Consider the following 23,834-nt stretch of genomic DNA (forward strand, 5'->3'; position numbering starts at 1 on the left):
ATAATAGTACCTTAACAGGGCTAGCTGCTTAGAGCAATTTGCAAATCCAGTCAATGTGAACAAAGAGCTTTTGAAATTAGGTTGCCTGGCCCAGCTGATCAAAAGTCACCTTTCCTCTTGGAGAAACCAAGAGGAAGATCCAGCTTTTCAGGCTGGGCTGAAGAAAACATTAGTGTGGTTTAAAAGCAACAATATCATGGGAGTAGTAATTAAATGCAATAATAAAAGCAAAGCATTGCTATTGGTTATTTTAGCTCATCCTTCCTTTTTACTAACAACTCATCAAGTTAGAGTGAGGGAAAATAGAAAAACAACCAAGGATGTGTTATGATGAGATAATACAAAGAATACCATTTATAAGCTAATGAATACTTTATTATTAATCAGAGGTATGACAGCCTGACCCAGAGGAAAGTAATGGATTAGTAGAAGAAATTTTTTTGCAGGTCTTGGTGGTGGTGGTGGGAAGACTGGAAAAATTACTTGGCTCAAAATACAGTATTGCAACTTCCCTTACATAATCTTTTAAATTTATGCAAAGAAGTATCTAATTTTCAGACATCTTTATTTTCTAATTAAGCTCAACTTTAGCAATCAGTTCTGCCTCCAGGCTTCAGTCTCAACACTGCCGAATTTGGTGGATACTTTACGAAATGAATTTGTGGAGTCTCTAGAACTTGCAATCTGATAATTTAATAAAATATTATGTATGCATTTTGTCATTATCAGATCATAATTTCATTCCATAAGGATCCATAGCATTGGCCCAGCTTCTTATATTATGTAATTGGGCCACTGCTTTGGGCATCCACACTCAAACCTATGCTTGTGGTCCTGATACTAGAATGCCTCAAGTAGATGCAGTGATTAGATATTTCCTTTGTCTGGGTAGGTTCTATGAGCTTACTTAAAATAACAGGTCACATATTTAAGAAAAAATTCTTTAATTGGAACCATAAAAATGCAAAACAATGTATACACAGTTATATGGATGAGTTTGATCAAAGGGTAGCAGTAATCCTTCTTAGTCCAAAGAGAAACAAAATGGAAACTATTTGTAGTCTACCAGTGCAAAGGTATCACCAGTTCTTTGCAAACACTACAGCCCCGAACCCAAAGACATTGTCTTCTAGCATCACCTATACAGAGTAGAGACATAGTTCTGGAAAAGATAGGCAGCAGCTGTTTGGAAAACATACACTTAGCCCAGAAACACAAGAAGGAACAAGGAAGAATCTCAAGATTCCCCCATCTTGACTGTGTTGCATAAGAAGGAAAGAAAAATACTTTCAAAATTATGTTATTTTATCCTATAACAATAAAGCAGAGTTCCGGTAATGTATATAGCGTCTGTTTCTAAACCTGACCTATCTCCAACTGTTTCTGACCTCCATCCCCCGCATGCTCCAGCAGAGTGGGTCCAGTCCAGTTCCCCCCCTTAAACACTGCCATCTTGTGGGATATCAGAAACTTCTTTGCAGCAGCCACCATCCTCTGCAACAACATCCCCCCAGAGATAAGGACCACACCTTCTCTCATAGGTTTCTGGAAAGATTTTAAAACCTGGCATTGGTCCCAGGCCTGGGGTTGATGTTTATTATTTGTTTAATGCCTTCTGTTTTGTTGTTTTTGCTGTTTATTACATTATATTAGTCTTTAGTGTTAGTCTTTAATGTTTTTCTGTTTTCTACACCAACCAATGTCCACTGGAGTCGGGTGGCCAATAAATTTAAATATAATAATACTGCGATGATATGCTTAACACAATCAAGCAACATCTACCTATTTCAGCTCTTTGGGAAGAATTTGATAGGTGGACAAAAAATTCCAAACCCAAACTAAACATCTAGCTAACTGTATGACCAATCATAATTTCAAAGGGCTGATACCATCCATCCACCAGCAAGGCAATATGAAGCTTGTCCTCGACACAATGATTGGATAAATATGGAAAACTTTCTGAGTGTTTTGAGAAAGAATGTCATTTTATAGCTGGAAGAGGGTTCAGTGTCCTTCTCATTTTATGCTCCAAACAACCCCATGCATACATTGGCCAGAATGTTACTGACCAATCATTTCACAAGTGACAAAGGTGCTTGAACCTGAGTCTCCCCAGACTAATGGTTTAACAATTACAACAGTGATCGCCACTCAGGAATAATATACAATTACCAACCTTCAGCTTCTTCATTCTAGCTGCCAAACCTATAGCCAGCAAACTATGCAGTGAGGAAACAGGAGATCCATTCAAAGTAGCAAATGAGTTATGAAGCTCATTGAGAACTGAGCAGGAGTCGCACTTGCAGTCATAGGTGGAGGGTGAGGTGAGGGAATAAACAGGAGGTAAGTGCTTGTACATTGCAATCTTGTGGTGCAAACTCTACCTCTTATGCCAAAACAGCACTAATACCCAGTGACACAATGCATATTTTGGTATTATTGTGTCTAGCCGCAGATTCCTGTGCCTGCAATAATACATAGGAATGTGTTTCCATATTGTAAGAACTATACACCCAGGTCTCAGCTTCTGCAGTGTAGGGCAGTTTGAGCTCAGGGGTAGCAGGCAAGGAGATAAATTTAGGAGATAGGGTTAGGGTTAATAAAAAAGGCCATATTTTTCTTTTTTTCTCTTATCTCTCCTCTTACTATCTGGGACCAAATAATGCTGCATTTGTGAGGGTGAAGGTTCATTCTCCGAGCTTGTGGATTGGTTTCCAAAGATTTCATTACCAGGCTAGGTAACATCTTCAGAAGAGTTCAGGCGATGTCAGTGACAGTGTTCTTCTGTTTATAAGGGCTTCAGGTATGGGTGTGTCAAGTGAAAGTCTTGTGATGGATCCTGTGATAGGGAAGTTACATCGGGTCAGGGACATTGGGAGGTGAACTGCTGGGGGGGAGTTGCGTGGGTTGGTTAAGGGTCGGTGCTGTCTCTGGTTGGCTGTGCAGTTGATTTAGATTCTGAGGGGTTCAAAGGCTTGTTGTAGGTCTGTTGATGGAATTGCTTCTGGAGTACCAGGCTTTGATGAACTCATGAGTGTGGTGAATGATAGCGTAGTCGATGATTTTTGTGATGCTCCAATTGTGCTGTTTGGTGTCATTGTGGGAAGAGATTAAGGATTTGGGATCGTGGCATTTCACTGCCAGCCAGTGTTCGTGGATCCTGGTTTTTAATTGACGTGATGTTTGTCCCACAGTGCTGAAGACATTACCTAGCCTGGTAATGAAACATTCAGAAACCAACCCATAAGCTTGGAGAATGAACCTTCACCCTCATCCTACACCCAAACTACAAATATTCACCACTATTGCAAATGCTGTATTTGTCTTTATAGTTCTACAAAAAGTCCTTGTTCTATTAAATAGAACATTTAGAATATTTACTTGCCTTCTCTTTGGTCTTCCACTGTATTGCCTTTATCTAACAGAAACAAACATTTATCTAAATTAAACAAACAAACAAACAAACAAACTCAAAGAAAAAACTAAAATGTTTTTAAAAAGAAATTACACCCACACATTTGAAGGATAGCAATTAATTTCCTTTTTTTTTATCTGCCATTTCAGACCATGGCAACTGGACTGTGAGCCAGATTTATTAGTGGGATCCCTGACAAGTCCTCTCAGTTGATTGTAGAACAAGGGTTGGGTGGTTTGGGGTAAGTGGTGTATTGGGTCTTATGCTGCTCAATGTTTTCCATGCTAATATCAACCCTTTCACATTGGGCACAATAGCCTATAAGGCAGAGGTTTTCAAGTTTTTTATCTTATGGCACACTGACAAGATACATTATCAGGTTTAGGTACATTGCTTATCAATCAAACAGCTAGGTTCTGAACCAATTCCAGCATTTGTACCATTTCCAAAGGTAGCTATATGTATAGTACATTATAGTAATCTATCATTAATTTACCAAGGCATGCATCATATACATACAGTACGTCAATGGGAGCTTCTCTCCCACACCAAACACCACTTTCATATAAGTTGTTTTTTCTGCATAAAGTAACCCAGGGAGAAAGGAGTAAATTAAGTTCCACATTCCATGCTTACTGTTATGTTAAATTTCACTCTAAACTGGCGGTAGACAAACTTTTTCAATCTGTGCCCATTGATTACCATTGTTCTATTCTTAATGTCATAAGGAGCATATTTGATGACCTGGACAGTTATAAGTGAGAAATTTGGGGAGGTTTTGGCTGCTCCAGACTAATGGCTTTTACTGGGCTACTGCTGCACTCACACAATCTTCATTTTTTAACGTTCTGTGAGTTTTCCAGTCAATCTTGCAATCTCTTGCTCCCTCCCCCACCCAGCGGGAGGGGAGGGGAGAGAAGGGGAAATTTCCAGTGTTCTCTACCAGATTCCCTCAAGGAAACAAAATGGGGAAACCACAAGGTGGCGGAAGTCACTCCTACTTCCATTCCTTTTTTACCTGCCCTTAGCCATTTTGTTTCTCAGTTTAGGTAAGTATTTTTTTCTGAAATGATAACCAATGAGGCACAAGTTGTATAGTTTGCTATAAAACCAGAAAAGATACTCTTAGAAAACATTAAATTGTAACATCCCATTTATGTGTGGGTCATCACGGTTGTTTTCCTGGAACAGAAAGGGTTGCCCTTGTTTAAGCAGTTTTCCTTCTTGTGGGCATGGCAACCTGGTAATAACTTACAGCTAGGAAATTATGAAGCAGCTGCCAAATTTCCCATCCAGCGTTGTTCTGGACCCACCCACACTATAAACAAAGCAGAAGAGTGAACCCCCACCACCACCACACATACACATACAATCAGAATGAAGCTTGACTAGCCTGGTTGATGGGCTATTAAATCTTACTGAGTAAGATTAGTACTGATGAAGCTTGTGGAAAATCATTTGAAAGTGGAACTGGAGGGTTTATTCGCAGACAATAGTTTAAAGGGACAAAACAAGCACAAATTAGAGAACGACAAGTCAGAAATAAAGCAAACATCCAGTGTGGTAAGCAATGTTTCAATCATTGGATGACCTTTAATCTGTCAATTTCTCACTCTCTTTCTTTCTCCCTCAGCGTAACAACATTCTTCATGGGTTTACTGTGGAAAAAAAATAGATTTTCTGGAATAGTAGTATCCTTAGGGGAAAAATATAGGGTGAAGAAAACTGGATTAAATGTATTTAGCAGGGGGTACTGTGAATTGTGGGGTCCTCTTTCTCAATCTTTATTTTTACAAAGAATACTTTCAATATAGGTCATGTAGCATGAAATTTCCTTTTCAGTGTCTCCATTCCTTTCATCAAGATTATTTTTACTTCTAAAATAATATTATCTGATGTTGCGTGGTGAAATGGAGAACGATTTGACAATAGGCATACCTCACAGACATAGATTACAAGTTTTGCCTTCCTGAAGTAGTTCACTGATAACTGTACAGATATTCATCACAACACTCTGTGTACTCTAGATGCTATCTGCCCCATGTTTTTCATGTTCATGCCTTCCAGATCTATTAGTATTTGATAGCAATATTATTTTTAGGGATGTATGAAATTGCTCCAATACATCTAAAGGGCATTATTTGGAAAAACTGAATATATGGCAGATATAATCTAGCATGAAACCCACTTTTATAGGAAACTGTACAAAATTTGGAGAATACTGTAGAAGAAAGTGATGATAGACTTGGGATACATGCTTTAATTGACAGATGAATTAGTAAAATAATACAGGGGTGCCAGAAAAGCAATTCTTAAAAGGAAAAAAATGAACCACTTAGAAACCCTTCCAAAAACAGTTATTAATTTCTACATACGTTTGTATAACTGAGAAACTAAGGGGATAACAGCTGTCTCATCCTGAGGATATGGGTGACTAAAAGTAAGAGAGATAATGATATTCCAAAAATATGGTGCATGAATTCCTGATGTTGCCCTAAGAGGAAAACACTGAACCAAAGAGTCAGAGCTATAATCAAGCAAATAAGAGAAGGCCAGAGCTGGACAAATGCCAAAAACATGGTTAGCCAGTTACAGGGAGGCAATTTGCATTTTTTATAGGGTGCATAAATCCATCCCAGAACCTTTTAAATTCACAGTGCAAGAATATTTCCTTGCAAATTGTACCTCATCCACTGCACAGCAATTTTCTTTCAGGTAAGTATGTTTGGTTTTGCAGCCTATAGCTGTTGTTCTTATTTTCTGTCAGATTCCATGCTTGCACCCTACCCAGCACAATGAACTCTAGCTTACACTGCAACCTTTCACTGTAATAACAATAATGATGATGTTCTGTGTTTCTTCTCTCATCTACCCTGCTTGAGTCTGGTCCTCCCTTGCTGGGAGTAACTTGCACCCATGTCGGGAAGCAAGTGAAATTTGAACTGCCTCCTCTTCTCTGTGGTTTCTGGTGTTTAAAAATCAGGAAAAGCAAATACTGGCATATGGCTCTGAACTTTCACACCCTCTGGAACTGGCCAAATTGGAGCCCTAGGTGTTTGCAGAAAGGGCAGAAAAATAATGGACTATTCATTATAAAAACATAGCAGCCCGTTTCATTTCAGTCAATAATAGGTTTTTTTCACTCTTTTTGGGCACAGTGAATTTTGTTTTGCTGTGATGTTATCCTTTTCTTTTCCCCTCTGTACTTTCTTCTCCAAAATTTAGCATTCTTTGCTATTCTCCTTTTATTCTCCACACCCTCTACCAACTTCATGTTTAACCTCTTCACTTCTCCATTGCCCTCTTACAACTTTGCTTAGAGCAGATGAATTAGAGTTCATTAGTCAATTAGATGCCATTGAGACAAGTTTGACTTGAAGTGATTTCATGGACAAAGCTCTTTTCTTTTGTGGAAGCTAACTTTTTATATAATTCAGAAATAAAAAGGATATGTGATTCTCCTATTGGAAATCTTTATCCATTTAAAGTTGGTATTCTTATTTAGTATGCAAGATTGGACATTCAAGCAAACATTGGCTCTGTTTGAACTAAGACTTTCATTCCTTTTTACATTCTATCCCAGCTAGCCTGAACTCTCTATTCCTATTATTTACATACTCAGACCAGCCATTCACACCTCTGATAGAAGACAGTTTTACCCTACAAAAATCCATTCACACATGCAAACACATTTAAGTTATGCTAGGATAATTTAAAGTAACCACTTCCTCTTACCTCAAATGTTGCTAGGTTATTGTTTCAATTTTAGTTGTGTACTTGGAGAAAAGTATCAATTAGCAAGTTTTTTTAAAAAAAATCTAAATAAACAACAATTCTAATGTATTAAAAAGAGCACTGCTGGGTCAAGCCAACAAGCCATCTATCTAGCATTCTTTGCCACACACACCTTGATTCTCACTGCTTAAGATTGTTGCTGTCACAGAGACAGGAAGTCCTTGGTGAACCAGCAGGTTTTTCCATTCCCCAGGGCAGGAGGAGAAATTAAGTAGAGTCGTATAATTGCACTTGTTTTTCTATAAGAATGACCTGATGTTCCTGCTAAGTTCTCAGATTGGCCCATGTCTCCTGATGTATAGTCTTCTGTAAATACAGTAAGTACCATCTTACAAGATTTAATTTCTTCAGTGGAAATTAATTTTAGAAAGTAATGTTGAGGGACATGGTCAGCCCCCCCCCCCCGCAAACATGGGCATATGATGTTTCTCGGGGTTCAGTCTTGTCTCTACATTATTTAACAGCTATGTGAAAACTCAGACAAAAATTAACAGAAGATTTGGAAGTCACTGTGCCCTAATAATATGTGGGTGATATGCATCTTCTATTCTAGTTTTCATATACTACCAGCTATTACCTAGGATGCTGCTGATATTCTGAATTAAAGTCTAATGGCAGTAATGGCCAGATGAGGCTGACAATCTGAAACTTAATTTAGATAAGAGAGAGGTACCCAGGTCAGGATTTGAACATGGGATTTCATCCAGTTCTGGTAGAAGTAGTACTCATTCTATAGAACTTCTTGTCTGGAGATAATTATGGTTCAGGTTTGCTCTTAGATGGTTAACTAGCAGCTGCAACTAGGAATCTTCATCCACTTTAAAACTATTTGCCAATGCCATTTGTCTGTAATGAGCCAGGCATCAACTATGGTAGTACATGCCTTTGCTGTAAATAAATTGGACTATTGTAATTACAGCACATTTGACCTATGGGCTACCTTTGCAGAATCTCAGGAAAATGACATTTGTCCCAAATAAGACAATGTTTCCAGGCAGAATTCAAAGTATTGATGATGACATTTAAAGCCATTTAAAAAAATCTAGATTCTTTTAGGGATCACCACTTCTCTATCTTTTAAATGAAATGTTGAACTTAGTTCAATCAACATAAGCAGCCCTGATTGGTGTGCACACACAAAAAAAGTGTTTTTCAAACTTGGCAACTTGGAGACTTCAACTCCTAGAAGTTCACACATCTTAAACGTTGCCAAGTTCGAAGAACATTGCACTAGAACGACAGGATATAAAAATTTATAATACCTCAAATAAGACCAAGACACATTTCTAAATTTTCCTTGACTAATATTATATTTAAAAAGAAAAAAACAACCAATAGTTATTTAATATGAACAGCATTTAAGCATTTGGTATCCTTCCAAGATGAGATACTCTTTTGTCCAATCTTGGTTTATTACCTCTGGAAGAGTCTTCCTAGGTTGGTGCCCTCTAGATATGTTTGATTACAGTTCCCATCACCTCCTATGTGGTCAGCTACTAGACAAATGGCTGATTCTGTCATGGGCAGGATGAAATAAGAATGTAGCTCAAGTAAACATGTTCTGCCAGTGATATTACACTGGAGTATATACCAAGGTAATCCATACAGATGAAGACATCTCTTAAGATATAATGGCCAGAACAAGGAATTTTGGTACATGTATATTTGGAGTGCTCATTTATTTTCATAAAATGTAATGTAGAGGATTCCAATACAAGAACATGTTTTGCAAGCCAACTTAGTGTTTCTTTAACTTCTCAAAACCATAGATTGTAAACCATTTTAATGACTATTTCTTAAAAAGTTAAAGGGAATATATTATCCTTTATTTTCTCATGCATTATTTGGAATGAAATGGAATATTTGTCAATATCAAGAGTAGGATTTGTCAAAATAAGAGTATGTGATTTGCTGTGATATTTAGCCTATTGATATTTGTTCTAAGTTGTAGTCAGTGCTGAAAACCCATCTTAAAAAAAAATAGTTGAAACTTGAAAGACAAGGCCATAAGATCTTCAGCATCTTTTCATTCAAAATCTCATTTTCTCCGGGAACTTTCATCCAAACATCTTGTAGTGGTATTTTTGTTGTTGTTGTTGTCCAAGTGTTTCAATGCAATGTCTGAGAACGCAAATCTACCAATTTCTATGCATTTATTTAAAAAAAAAAGTTTCCCAGGGCTACAGGGGAAGGCTAAGAAGTATTGACATCACCAGGGATGGGGGTCAGTCTTCCTTTTTTGAGGTTGTGGTTTAAAACCATAGAATGAAAGAAAAAAGCATGCTTAGGGTCCACTTAGAAACTGCAAAATAGGGTCTGAAGCTTATTTTTCCTTTAGATAATTTTTTCACTGGCAAATTCTTATTATTGAATTATTTTAATGTTTAACCAAAATCTGTTGCTTGTACTTACAAAGCTGTTCCCAAAGGGCACAGTGATAGTCTTTGACCCTTTTTTATTAGTGACAAACCTTCAAGTTCCCCCTTTTTTTTCTCTCTCCAGTCAGCATGCTCAATTCCTATAACCTTTGCACATGAGATTTTTTTTCCTCCCATACTGCTGACCACCTTCAAGCAATGCTTATGCAACACGTGTCTGTGCGGTGTATGCAAGCTGAAACGCTGACTTGTATAATCTAAATACATCGACCGTACAGCCATTACGGCGCACAAGGATCAATAACGTACTGCAGGTAGAACGGGTCCACTATACAGGTGATCTACTACACTACAGGTGAATAAGAGACGCCCGGGCTACTTTACAAAGCCATGGGCGACTCCGAAATAGATATATAGGCTCGGTTCAAAGCTGCCTCTCATTCACGCGGTGCAACTAAAGAGTTCTTTAGGCGAACTGCGAAAACTCTGCAGTAAAGAGGAACGCGTGCGCGTGCAACGTCTGTGGCCATTCTGAGGAGTGGGTAGGAGGGCCTCGCATGCTGACGGCGGAGGGGGTGGTGGCTTTCCGCCGCCTTGTATTTCAAAGCTTCTGGCAAACAAGCGGCTGCTCCTTGCGCTATAGTAGCGGCAGGAAATATTCTCTGCAGCACCGACAGGAGACCCGCCCACCCAGCCACCCACTCCCCGTTAAGAAAAAATAAAAGGAAAGGAAAAAAGAAAGAAAGAAAGAAAGAAAGCACCGCCGGTCAGGGTGGTCAGAGAAAGCCGAGCCGAGCTCCTTCAATCCCTTTCTCTGAGCGCGAAAAACTCGCTGGTTAGACTTCGCCTCAATTTGTAGACACGTGGAAAAGGCGGGCGAAGCTCCTCCGCCCGCGCCTGTCCCGTCTGCAGGCCAGGGCAACAGGAGGGAGCAGGGACGCCCCGGTTAGAGAGAGCTGGCGTCGGGAAGGAGGCAAGGGACGCGCCGCCTCCGGAGGCGCTAGGAAGGAGGAAGGAGCGGGCGAGTCCTGCGGCGCTCTGAGGGGAATGCCGCCGCCGCGCCTCCTTTAAGCGCGCGTCTGCCCCCGCCTGCGACTCCTTCCTTCCAAGGGGGGCGCTTCTTGCTCTTGTCGCCGCGCTGCATGGGGCGCCAGCGCTTGGCGCTTTCCAGATATGGTCTCGGTGGCGGCGGAGAGCTCTCTGTGATCGCCGGCATCCGCGGTGTCTGGCCCGGCGGGAGGAAGAAGGAGCGAACGAGGTAGAAGGCGGCCAGGAGGAGCGCTCGACTGGCGCCCGGAATCAAGTCACCCGGGTTGCTGCGAGCGGCTCGGTCTGCAGGTAGGTAGGGAGAACGGCGGGAGGATGAGAGCGCGGGGAGAGCCTTTTGTGTCCGGCCCGCAGCGCTGCTTGGTCGCTAACAGGAACCCGGCGGGGGCATCCGTCAGCTGGATGGCCCTTCTTCGGTCGGTCTCTCTGTCTCGGGGAGTAAACCGGACACGTTGCAACCCAGCCAGTCTGGAGCGAAAAAAGCGGACGCGTCTGGTCGGAATGAATGGAAACGTTCCCTGGGCGGCTAACGATTGCTAGCCTGGCTGGCTGGGCAGCCATCACACAGCAGTCCTCTCCCCCCTTCCGTGCTGCCGAGAGCCCACCCATTGCAGCTGTGTGTGTGTGTGTGTGTGTGTGTGTGCTTTTATGCGTGTGCAAGAGGTGCTTTCACTGCGAAGCCCATCGCCCACAGCCGGCAGGCTTTGTGCTTGCTCGCCACGGCTGATGGGCATAGTAGTCAAGACCTCTAGGAGGGGAAATTGAAAAAGAAGCACTTGACCTAAAAGACCCAAGGATGTAATAATATGTAATAATATTTAGAGGATATGGTGTGTGTGAAATTGCAGGGTGTTATGATAAGCTACTCCAATATTGAGGGTGAGAGATAGCCTTTGGTGGAAGTTCCCAAATAAGAAAGGCAAAACCAGGATGGAAAATTGAAGCTAGGTAGGCAGGAGGTAGAGATGCTAAGTGTCAGATTGACCCTGTCTAGAAGGTCCACTGGTTCCTTTTCAAGTCTGCCCCCCTTTTTTCCTTTGCACACATCTCTTTGTAAACACACCCACTTCCCCTCCCATCTTCCCTCCCCTTTCCTCCTCTCTCTTTACTACCTGTGTAGCTGTCCAGGGTAGGAACTTTCAGGGGATTTTGTGCTGCTTCTGGGATTCTCACTTGCATCCTAGGGACCTGTTGCTGCAGAAAGGTAAAATAAATCCAGCTGGCTGTGGTAATTCCATGTGTGTCATTTGGAAGAGGGGACCATGTTCAGTCTAGGATTCTTTCGGCAGCTTCTTTGGGCATGTTTTCTCTGTGACAGTGCTGCAGCAAAGCTGATGAATGGTTTGGAGCAGAAATTTGTATTTCCCTCTATCATGGAAAGGAGGGAAAGTAGCAAGTGTATGTGTGTGTGTGTGTGTGTGTGTGTGCTTGCATGTGTGTGTTTTGAAGGATAATGATAGTGGCATAATGTTAATAAGAAACTCCTTAGAAAAAATGCATGCATGCACACCACACCACACACACACACACACACACACACACACACACACACACACACACTGCAACAAATTAGAAATGGTAGTGCAGATTTTGCTATCTGGAGGGTCAGCTTATGGGTCTGCCTATGCAGATAATATTTCAAAGAGGGCTTTTTTTAAAATGCAGTCTTTATGCAGACTCTAAAGAATCATCTTTTTCCTATGCTTAACAGCTGATTTGATATGATTGTCTGCAGAAAGGGGAGGAAAAGCATGGGATCTGCAAAGGGAGGCTATGGGTGTGCTTCTGGGGAAGAAGGGGAGCAGCAAAGAAGGAACAATAATCCTCATGTATTATCTGGCTGAAAAAGACAAAGGGAAGGATGGATTGATTTAAGGGGGAAAAAATCAACCCTAAAAAGCACTGCTGTGAAAAAACAGTGATCAAGCATGGATCCAGGTTGCCCTTTCCAGGATGTCTGCAGAACACACCCACTGAAAGGAATCCCCCTTTCTGTGCTCCTCCTCCGTCATCCAACATCTCAAAACGAAAGAGTAGTTGAATGGCACTGCTGCATTGTGAAACTACTGAGGGGCTGAGGGGGGGGAGCATAGGTGGGCGACTGGATGATGTGAATGCAGCGTTTCTCCCAGATCTATCAGAAGGATTGTAGGAGAAGGGCCAGGTTATAGAGGGAAAGTATTTCACATTCTTCCAACCTCTCAGGAAAAGAATCTCCACTGGTGCCTTTTGGCAGTCATGGTCTGACTTCATGGTGAAGCATTAAATCGGCACTGACTCTACAAAGGTAGACTTATATACATGCAGATCTGCAACAGAGCCAAATGCTTTAGCATCACTGTGCTTTCACCAAATTATAGTATCCATGACTGACCCTTGAAGGTGGTTTTCAGCCCTGCCTCAATCGTACTGAAGCTCATGCAATGTGCATAGCGCTTTTCTCCTATATAAAGGTGTGTGTCTGTTATAGTATATAAAGGTGTAGGTCTGTTTGTACTAAGATGCTTAAAATGAAATCATCCAAAGTGTTGGTACTTCTTTAAGCAAATAACTAGCAATTGCCATGCCAGTTGTATGCATGCATGCATGCATGAATTGGGTCAAGAAAACTAACTGTATCCAAACCGCAGAGTTTTAAGTAGAATAAGTCCAATTTTGAAAAGAAATGTTTGCTATATAATTAGCTATATAATGCAGGAAATGAGAAGAAGAAATACAAAAATCGAAAGAAAATGCAAAATGTCAGTTTTTGCTGTAGTCGAGTATTAACTAAATAATATTATGTTTCCATTGCTTACTTCATTTTTCTTCATTTTTCCATAACAGTTACTCAGCCTCACAAGTAAAAGCAAACTATTGTTTAAATCTAGTTAATTTTGCTTCAATTAGCACAACGGACATTTTCCCCTGTTGTTAAACTCACTACAGTAGCTGTCTCTCTGTGTGTCTTTTCCCCCTTTTAGGTATTAAGTTAAAAATTTCCTTACATAAAATAAATAATTAGAATCACATGCAGCCTTGAGTTCTCTTTCTAAGCAATATGAGATTGGTATTATTTGGGTTCTGTTATTGTCAAGGAAAATGATGGATAGGTGGCAGCATCTTATAAATAATTTTAGTTTTATTCTGCAATAAGAGCCAGCTTGATTTTTTTTAACCTCGGCTCTGTGAGACACTTCAACCATCTGAAGTGGCTGTAGGTGGTGATAGAAGACTGACAAACTTCTGAAAATTGATAAGGGACAAGAAACAAGCTATTAAAAAGAAGTAACAACTCCATAGATACTTTCAAAGTTGCTACTTTCTTTATTACAACTTTATAGATAGAAATATATTCATGCATACACAATCAATCTCTTTATGTCTGTTTTTTCTTCTTTAATCAGCTAGGTAGATGGCTGATATTTTCCTCCCACTTTCCATCTGCTTGATCTATCTGTAATCTATGCCAATTTTGCGTTTGTCAAACATATTCTGAAAACAAGAGTTTCTTATACCATAACTGATTACCTAGCAATTGATGTTGCCAGACCTCCCACACTTTTCTGTGTGATTGCATAGCTCTCCTCATTTGGGGGCAAGATAAAAAGTGTCATGTTGGCATCCTATAAAGAAGTTCCCAGGTTGCTACTACTTTATTGTATCTTTCTGTGTCATGAAACACAGAATCAGTTCTGATTACGGTCAATCAGCTGCCTTAAATACAAAGCTAGAAAGATTCAGAGGTATGAATTTCTGTTATATTTCCAGAAAGATGAAACATTAATATTTGAAATATCCTGCTCTGGACATCTAAACATTTAATTCAGTTTGTAAGAATATTTTGGCTTATTCTATTTAGGGAAGATCATAAACAGGAAACATAATCCACCCACTGCCATTGTTGCCCAATAGCTGGTAAGCTGGTAGATACATGCTGCTTTGGGGAAAAAAGGGGGATATTATGACTTTTGCTTTTATGTGGCCTTTGACAGAACTCTTATTTGCCCTAAAATAACTTGAGAAGGCAACTTTGGTAGTGACAATTATTTCTTGAGCTGCAGTAGTGCTGCTACTGAGCAATTATATGCTGTACTATGAGTATCTGCAATGTTTCACATGTCCTATTTCAAATATATTCAGGGATGGAATGACTACAAGTGGAGGTGGAATATATGGGTATATTCCACCTCCACTTGTAGAATATATCTCTGGGTGAGATCATCCGTGGTTTTGAGGTGAGAATCCATCAGTATGCTGATGACACTCAGCTGTACATCTCCACCCCAGACCACCCCAACGATGCCCTTGATGTGATGTCTCGCTGCCTGGAGGCCGTGCGGGTCTGGATGGGGAGAAATAGGCTCAGACTCAACCCTTCCAAGACCGAGTGGCTGTGGCTGCTGGCTCCCGATATAGTCAGCTGGTGCCATCGCTGACTATTGGGGGTGAATCTTTGCCCCCCACAGAGAGGGCTCGCAATCTTGGCGTCCTCCTGGACGCACAGCTGTCTTTAGAAGAGCATATGACGGCCGTGACCAGGGGGGCTTTTTATCAGGTTCGCCTGATTCGCCAGTTGCAGCCCTTTCTGGACCGGGATGCCTTGCGCACGGTCACTCCCGGCTGGACTATTGTAATAGTCTCTACATGGGGCTCCCCTTGAAGAGCACTCGGAGGCTCCAGCTGGTCCAGAATGCGGCCGCACGAGTGGTTATGGGCGCAACCCGTTGTGCCCACGTGACACCCTCCTGCGCGAGCTGCACTGGCTCCCAATGGTCTTCTGGGTGCGATTCAAGGTGTTGGTCACCACCTTTAAAGTGCTCCATGGCATAGGACCCAGGTACCTTCAAGACCGACTTCTGCCACAAACAGCCTCCCACCGGCCAGTTCGCTCCCACAGAGAGGGTCTCCTCAGGGTGCCATCTGCCAAGTTATGTCGGCTGGCGACACCCAGGGGGAGGGCCTTCTCTGTGGGAGCCCCTGCCCTGTGGAATGAACTGCCCCCGGAAATGCGCAAGATCTCCGACCTCCGTGTATTTCACTGTGTCCTCAAGACCCTGCTGTTCCGCCAAGCCGGGCTATCAATTTAATGATTTTTAAATTGGGTTTTAAATTATTGGGGTTTTAAATTTCAGCCGAATTATGTAATAATTTTAATTATTTTTAACTGATGTTTGTCTTTGTGTTTTTAATAGGCTGTACACCGCCCTGAGTCCTTCGGGAGAAGGGCGGTATAGAAATAAAATTATTTATTTTTTTATTTATAAAATTTATAGGCAGTACCCATTGCTCAGGCCAGCAGCTGGCTGTTTAAAATGGTGTTTTCTCAACCTCAGCAACTTTAAAACTTGTGGACATCAATTCCCAGAATTCTTAAATCGTCCTAAAGTTTCTGAGGTTGAGAAACATTGGCCTGGAATATGTTTTCCCTAGTGTGCTAACTTCAGGAATTTATGGGCTGCGACTCCAGGATTCCACTTCAGATTTGGAAAGTTTCATTAGATGATGATGTAACTTGGGTAGTAACCTCAGTCACAAAGCACTACCCATAGGAGCTTCTGGGTAAAGAAAATGACAGGTGCTAGTGAGAAGTTACTAACAGACCCATCACAAGTTTTACTTTATGCTGTTCCACTTTAGGATTGGCAGTTTATTTATTTTATATATGCCTTTTTCTCCTAAGGAGACTGTGTATACAATAAAATGCCAGTGGTGGGTTGCCCCCGGTTCGGACTGTTTCTATTGAACCGGTAGTAAAACCGAAGGGAGGCTCCGCCCACCGACACCGATGCCATCAGAACTCTTCTGGGCATGCGCAGAAGCTTCTGCGCATGCACAGAAGAATGTGCTAGTGAAGCAAGCACGTGCGTGCGGCCCCGTTGCGAACTGTAGTAAAGGTAAGTAGAACCCACCCCTGTAAAATATGTATAAAATGATGTACAATAAAAACAGTATAACAAGAAGATATAGTTGAATGATGACAGTTAAAAGTTTATTAACATTAATAAAAATACAAATATACAGGTAGTCCTCAATTTACAACAGTTCATTTAGTGACCATTAAAAGTTACAACGGCACTCAACAAAGTGACTTATGACCATTTTTCACACTTATGACACTTGGGAATTGTGGTCCTAGGTCAAGGACTACCTGTATAGATAATGTTCTTTGTATAGAATATGGCTTTCTTCAGCCTCAATGCAAAGCGACTGAATTAGCTTTGTCTAACTTAGTTGGTCCATCTGACAAGGATGGGTCATGGCCTTCTTCAGTTGAATTTTCATTTCCAGATTTGTGCTTTCTGGGTTCACGTTCAGGTTACATGAAAGACTTCTTCATGAAAGTAGTACCTTTACTAATATGGTACAATAATAGACACTGGCTACTTCATACTGATTCAACTATTAGCATGCACTTGAAAATGCAGCCATTATTTGTTGAGTTTGTGTATTGTGCCAAACCACAGTTTATTTAAGGACATTAAGTTAATAAATCATAACCACCTGATTCATATAACCTATTAATCCATAAACTCTGTGATAGGATCCATAATGGCAAGGTTAACACAGCATGATAAGCCAAAATCAAACAATCTATATTATGGCTTAATTGTGTGCCATTATATTAGTGGAACAGATACTGTAGATGCTATGAAGTAGAGAGGTTATGGTAGTATCATTGCTTTTCTTGGCATTATAAATTTGTAAAGTAACTTGGCTTACCTTATAACTGACATAATTCTTTAGAATTAGAACAGGTATGTTAAATGAAACTTATGCTGCTCTGTCATATGGATGAGGAAAAATGAGAAATGAGGCTAGCAGAAGTTCCAAGTGCAATTACATCTGTCATGCTGAAAAAAATATAAAGTAGCACCAACCAGTCCTTATGTGTTGCGATATAGTCAGCTGGTGCCATCGCTGACTATTGGGGATGAGTCTTTACCCCCCACAGAGAGGGTTCGCAATCTGGGCGTCCTCCTGGACGCACAGCTGTCTTTAGAAGAACATATGACGGCCGTGGCCAGGGGGGCTTTTTATCAGGTTCACCTGATTCACCAGTTGCAGCCCTTTCTGGATCGCGATGCCTTGCGCACAATCACTCACGCCCTTGTCACCTCCCGACTGGACTACTGCAATGCTCTCTACATGGGGCTCCCCTTGAAAAGCACCTGGAGGCTCCAACTGGTCCAGAATGCGGCCACGCGGGTGGTTATGGGCGCAACTCGTTGTGCCCACGTGATACCCCTCCTGTGCGAGCTGCACTGGCTCCCAGTGGTCTTCCGGGTGCGATTCAAGGTGTTGGTTACCACCTTTAAAGCGCTCCATGGCATTGGACCTGAGTACCTTTGAGACCGTCTTCTGCCACCAGTAGCCTCCCACCGGCCAGTTCGCTCCCACAGAGAGGGTCTCCTCAGGGTGCTATCGGCCAAATTATGTCGACTGGCGACACCCAGGGGGAGGGCCTTCTCTGTGGGAGCCCCTGCCCTTTGGAATGAACTGCCCCCTGAAATGCGTAAGATCTCCGATCTCCATGTATTTCGCTGTGCCCTCAAAACCTTGTTGTTCCACCAGGCTGGGCTATCAATATAAAGATTTTAATTGGTTTTAAATATGGGATTTTAAATTTGGGAGTTTTAAAATTGGGCCAATTATTTAATAATTTTAACAATTTTTAAATTTTGTCTGTCCTTGTGCTTTTAATCAGGCTGTACACCATCCTGAGTCCTTCGGAAGAAGGGCGGTATAGAAATAAAAGTAATAAATAAAATAAATAAATAAATCTTGGAATGAAGAAATGGGACCCTCTAATTTTTATTTCTAAAAACAAACAAACACGGTACAAATTTTTGGTACAAAATTCAGTTTCCTTTCAATCACAGTTCAAAACCGTAAGCAAGCTTTTAGCCATAAAGCTGAAAAAGATTATTCAAGAACCAGGCTGATGCCTGAATAAAATTTCCAGAATTCAAAGATTGTTCCTGATTCTTTGTGCTGCTTTTTTCTACTTCTGCTGCTATCCAACTAAAATTATGCTCAATAAGGTAATAGGAATTTGAATATTGATATATGTTTTTTCATTCTTTCATAACAGTGTTTTGTTTGTTAGAACACATTCTGTCTTGGAATAATCTTCAGTAAAATAGCATGGTGTTAACCTTTTTTTAAAGCAATAATCAGTGTTCTATGAATATAAAATGTACTTCTTCTAATTTAATTGCAGTGCAATTCATAATAGTCCAACAAATAGAAACATTACCAGTATTAAACATCATTTTTCATAACAATTAAAAGCATATTTTACAAATGAATTTTTAGCAAGAAAAAGTCTGCAAATTTATGGAACTTGATGAATAGTATTAAATTTAGTTAACTTAATTCTGGAGGCACACATGACCTTATTTGGGTTTGTTTTCTTGTATAGTGTGCTGCAGTGCTGATGGAATGTTAATTTCAAATACACAACAGTAACAGTAACAACAATAAAAATTAATTATGGAAATCAAGTCCTGAGCCTGGTCAATTTGGCTGCGATTCCAGTACAGATGATAGTCTAAACTTTTCATTTTGCATGTTATATCCATAGTGAGGCATATTTAGGTAACTATGTTTACATTTTGCTTGTTGATTTTATTTTGAACGGTTACTGGATAAAGAAAGAAAGGCCTGTCATGGGTTGGTAATAGTTCTAACATAAAATATTCAATAGAGGAAAGAAAAAGATTGTCCACAGATGTTTTACACTGAAATTATGTTCAGAATGCTCTGGGCTTTTGTCCATTTTTGGAAAAAGCTTGGTGGTTATTTTTAAATAAGTCTGCTTAATTTTGGTATTACCAAATTCATATAGAAGATTGCAAATGTTAGCAGTTTTACAACTTGCTAAAAGAAGAACAGTTATCTTATCAATTGAGGAGTTATTGGCAGTAGGGTGAGTGGAAGAATAATGCTTTTTCCGTGGAAAGTTAAAAGTTAGCAATGCTAAAATCTTCCAGTCTAGGTATATCTTCTGTAAAAGTTGTCAAATTGCATTATTACAGCAGCATTATCTCAACTATAGCCTTTAATCAATTATTTTCTTGGGGTGAAGTCCTTAGGCTTAGACTGAATCTGTTATAATCTGGATTCTAACTCATTTTGCACCAGAAACAGCTTGTTTTGATTACTTTCATAGATGATCATCAAGACATGGATAGATTGCCTCTGTTAATTCTTCAACACCATTTTTAAGATAATCAACTATGATAGCCTCCTGAAGCATTTGACTGATCTTTATTTATTTATTTACTTGCTGGATGTATTTTCATATGCTACTGCTTTTCATCTTGAAGCTCTTTATAGTACATCATTTTAAAAAATACCGAAAGAAACTGTTAAAACAACATAAAAACATAACAACTAAAAAATTCTGAGGAAAAGGAAAACTAAACAACCATTCACTTAATATTCATAAAAGGAAGCATGTGCAGTAGGTAATACTTTAACGATCAGGAGAGCTTTCCAGAAATCTCACACTTAGTATATACATAAAAAGTTCATATCCGGTCCATATCACTAAAAGTAGTTGCAGCTAATTCAGTTTAGCAGAACATGCACAGTCAGATGCCCTACTCAACAGTGTCGTCATCACAAACTCTATCAGTAGTTACTTCCAGATTAAAGGGAAGGCAAATTATAATTGTGCAATATGGATTTACCAGTGTATAACCAGCTATAGCTAGATTATTCCAGTCCAAGGAAGTCTGTATAACAAGTGAAGCTGGCAGTTGATATTCTTGGTCACAGAAGTCACCTGAATAATAATAAATATGAGAACCTCCAAATTAAATGTCTGTTGTTTTTTTTCTGAAAGATGCAGGAATACTGATTCAGAACAGGCAATTTCCATTTCAGAAACACTACCCACACGTTCTTACCGAGATTAAGCCTCCTATTATTACCTTGCTCACCTCGTCACTGTGTTCTAGCTATTGCTTTCAAACACATACAGCTTTCTTCTGAGAAGTAGAACTGAGTAGAACTGGGTGTCATCTGTGTATTGATGATAGCTACTCAAGAAACTCCTGATGACTGCCTCCTACAATTGCACTGGGGATAAAATATTTGCTAGAATGCAGAGAAAGTTCTCATACTACTCTCTGAGGCTATTTTTCCTAGTAGAGATGGAACTATTATAATTCAGCACCTTCAGGTCCAGAGATAGCCTAGGAAAATTTTTTGGTTAATGATATCAGTGGCTGCTAAAAATGAAGCAGGATCAATAGATCCTCTTCCTCCCACCCTCTCCCTCTCATATAAAGTTACTTATTAAGCAACCAGGAGTGCATGATTGTATCCCTTTGAGTCTAATGGCACTATTAATTATCTAAAGATGTATTTAGTAATCCTTAGATCCACTTTGCTCAGTTGACTAATTTAAATAAGGCAAGATGGACAGAGGTATAGATCAGACAAACTGGACAAGTATAAACATCTTGTCCACACTCTCAAAATCTAAAAATGTTTCCATTCCATCCAGAATTAGATCTGATGGTGCATTAGATCTCAGTGTGTTCTGTAACAAAAGCAGCATTTAAAGTCAAGATGAAAAGGATTCTGTCCTCAAGCTGCCTTGCAAATCTGTCACAACAAATACTTAAGGCCTCCAATAATGTTTTTTTATAAACTCTGTCTTCCCTTCATGCAAAAGACAGCTCCTTGAATATGCAGTGGAGGCCACAAATTAAGCCTTCCACACAGTAGACAGGATTGTGCACAGTCACAGATGTTCCATGATGAATCTTTTACCATTTGTACCATAGCCTCTGTTTGCATGTTGTATTGTCCAGAGCAGCAAAGAATGACACATGCTATCAGGCTTCATGGTGCCAAACAATATGCAGGTATTCTGGAAATTCTTCTAAAGCATTCAACATCCCATTAGATTCCATAAATCCCCAGGGGCAGACCAACTTACTGGATTACTGAATCCTTCAGGAAGAAAATGGTGGAGTGAAAGAAAAATGGCCAGACTATCACCATTGGATAATCTGACCATCATGACAGAGTAACTAACTTATCCCATGTACAGGATATTACAAATACTATTTCATGGCAAAAAACTAAATTGAGGATGTGCCCAGTTTTGGCTTTTGACTCAGTGATAGTCAAAACAGAGTCATCGTTGCCATCCCAGGTTGGCCAGTGTAGGGCATCTTCAATTTATTTAGTTAACCGTTGTGACTCCAGTACATTTGAGGCATATTTAAAATAGAAAACAATTATTCTACTGAACAATTTTTAAAATTATTTTGAGTGCATGAAATATGTGTTCTCTCTGCAACTAAAGTATGCTACCTTGAAGAAGTCTGTGTGGAAGGAATATAACAGAGGTGTAAAAATAAATATAATTGTATGGCCTAGTGTTGTGATAATGCTGCTAGAGAAACTGTGATATCATTAGAATTAGCCGAAGCATTTTAATGGGGAAACCCCATGCTGCTGATTTCTTAATAGAACACGAAACATGAGTGAATGGGTAATCTCACTGTGTTCTGAATACAGCTCCAATATAGTTCCATATTCCTATAAATATGTGAATTAAAGCCCTGACATTATACAAGAGCCAACAGTTTGATATCTCTAGTGTGTTTAGTTCAAGCATGTTTTAAATAGACATTTTTGAAAAGTCTGTATTATAATTTTTATCTATTTCTATATGTGAATCAGTGCAAAAATCTTTAAGTAAATATTCTTTTTCCAAATCTTGCAACTGCAACTGAAATACACCTGTGTACAATCACCTGGGAAATGGCCTCCTGAGAGAAGCTTGTCTGTTACCTGCCTTGTTATTCTTCCAGAGCCAGACACATGCTTAAAAAACAAGTCAGACTTTTAAACACTTTTAAGTTTTATTTTATTGATAAGGCATTTTATTATTTAATGTGCTATTGTACTGCTTTTTGGATTGATTTCTGTATTTTGTTGTATTTTGTTCTGATCTTGACATTTCCAAAGTAGCGTACAACAACCCACTGAAGAATGTGGCAGATATGATGAAGATAAATAAAATATGTATTTATTTTTTCATTCATTCATTTTCTATAGCATATAAAATTAATATCAATACTTTTTACATTAAAGAGCTATATTATGTTTGTTAAAAAGAAGGGGAAGGCCTGAAGGTATTGCTGTTTATGAGTCACACAATAGAAGTGTTTTTGTATGAAATTGGGTTTTTTGTGAGAATCTTATGTTGCATTGAATTTTATTTTTCTCTAAATGCAGACACTTGTTACATTTAAATAAATGTTTTGGATGTCAGATTCCCATCTATGAAGTTTATTTTTCTTGCGGATTCACCTTGAACATCTTCCAGGAATCATAGCATACATTCTCGTATTTTGGCACTCAGTTTCTGACCAAGAACTGTTACTGGCCTGGTGAACAAATGCATACAGCCTAGTGATTTACTATTTTGTTCCAAAAGTGCTTTTGACCTAAGTTACAATTTAGCCATTCAATATTTTCTATTCCACCACAGTTTGTCAACCCAGTGAGAGAATGACTATGCCTTCTACTGCTTAATAAATGCCCCAATTTTCTGGAAGTTGAGTATCTCTGAATAAATGGAAGGAATATTGATTTATAATTCAACATCCTTAAAAATGAACATTTGTATTTTAGTTTTAAGCCAAGTTCAGCATTTATTTACTTATTCATTAGGTTATTCAATTTATGTCCTTGCCCACTTGCTAGGTGACTTGGGGCAACTAATAAGAGTTTAAAACACCAAATACTGTAAAAGAAGCATGGCAGAAAACCATAACATATAAAAAAACATTTCACTGGGGACCAGACATAGAATCTATATAGTTACTAGAGCTTCATCCTGGCCCAACCCAGGTCTACAATCTCCCATGGCAATGCATACACACACTTTTCTTGGATTGTCAAGATTAATCCATATACATAAAGAAAAAGCTAGAAAAAAATCAGTGTGCATCAGTCCTGCAGAAGAATGGGAAGTAGGTCAAAATTCTTAGGTACTCAAGCCAAATTTGTATGCAGCTATTGACTAACTGCTTAGAATTTTTTAGCACTGCCTAAGATGTTGATTCCTTCCCTGTTTGCAATTTATATTGTTTCACATGTAGTAAGACCAGTTTCAACTTTTCTACCTTATCAGAATAACAAGACAGTGCCCCAAATAATGGAACTTCTGCTTATAAACTCTTCAG

The 23,834-nt window shown here is 39.7% G+C and overlaps 1 protein-coding gene across 6 annotated transcripts in view; it reads left to right on the top strand.

The window, feature by feature from the left end:
• Nucleotides 1–23,834, top strand: part of SLC8A1 (solute carrier family 8 member A1) — a 287,632-nt gene that overhangs the window by 22,593 nt on the left and 241,205 nt on the right. For 5 of the 6 annotated variants that reach the window (XM_034427507.3, XM_034427511.2, XM_034427512.3 and 2 more), the window contains exon 1: nt 10,161–10,926. The exons of the other annotated variant lie outside the window; for it this stretch is intronic. The gene's annotated coding sequence lies outside the window, so the exon portion shown is untranslated. Of the gene's footprint in view, nt 1–10,160; nt 10,927–23,834 lie in introns of those variants that run through there. 6 annotated transcript variants of the gene reach the window in all.

This window comes from Pantherophis guttatus, chromosome 1 (genome assembly GCF_059756535.1).
Source record: "Pantherophis guttatus breed Tessera chromosome 1, ASM5975653v1, whole genome shotgun sequence".
In the NCBI taxonomy this organism is placed as follows: Eukaryota; Metazoa; Chordata; class Lepidosauria; order Squamata; family Colubridae; genus Pantherophis; species Pantherophis guttatus.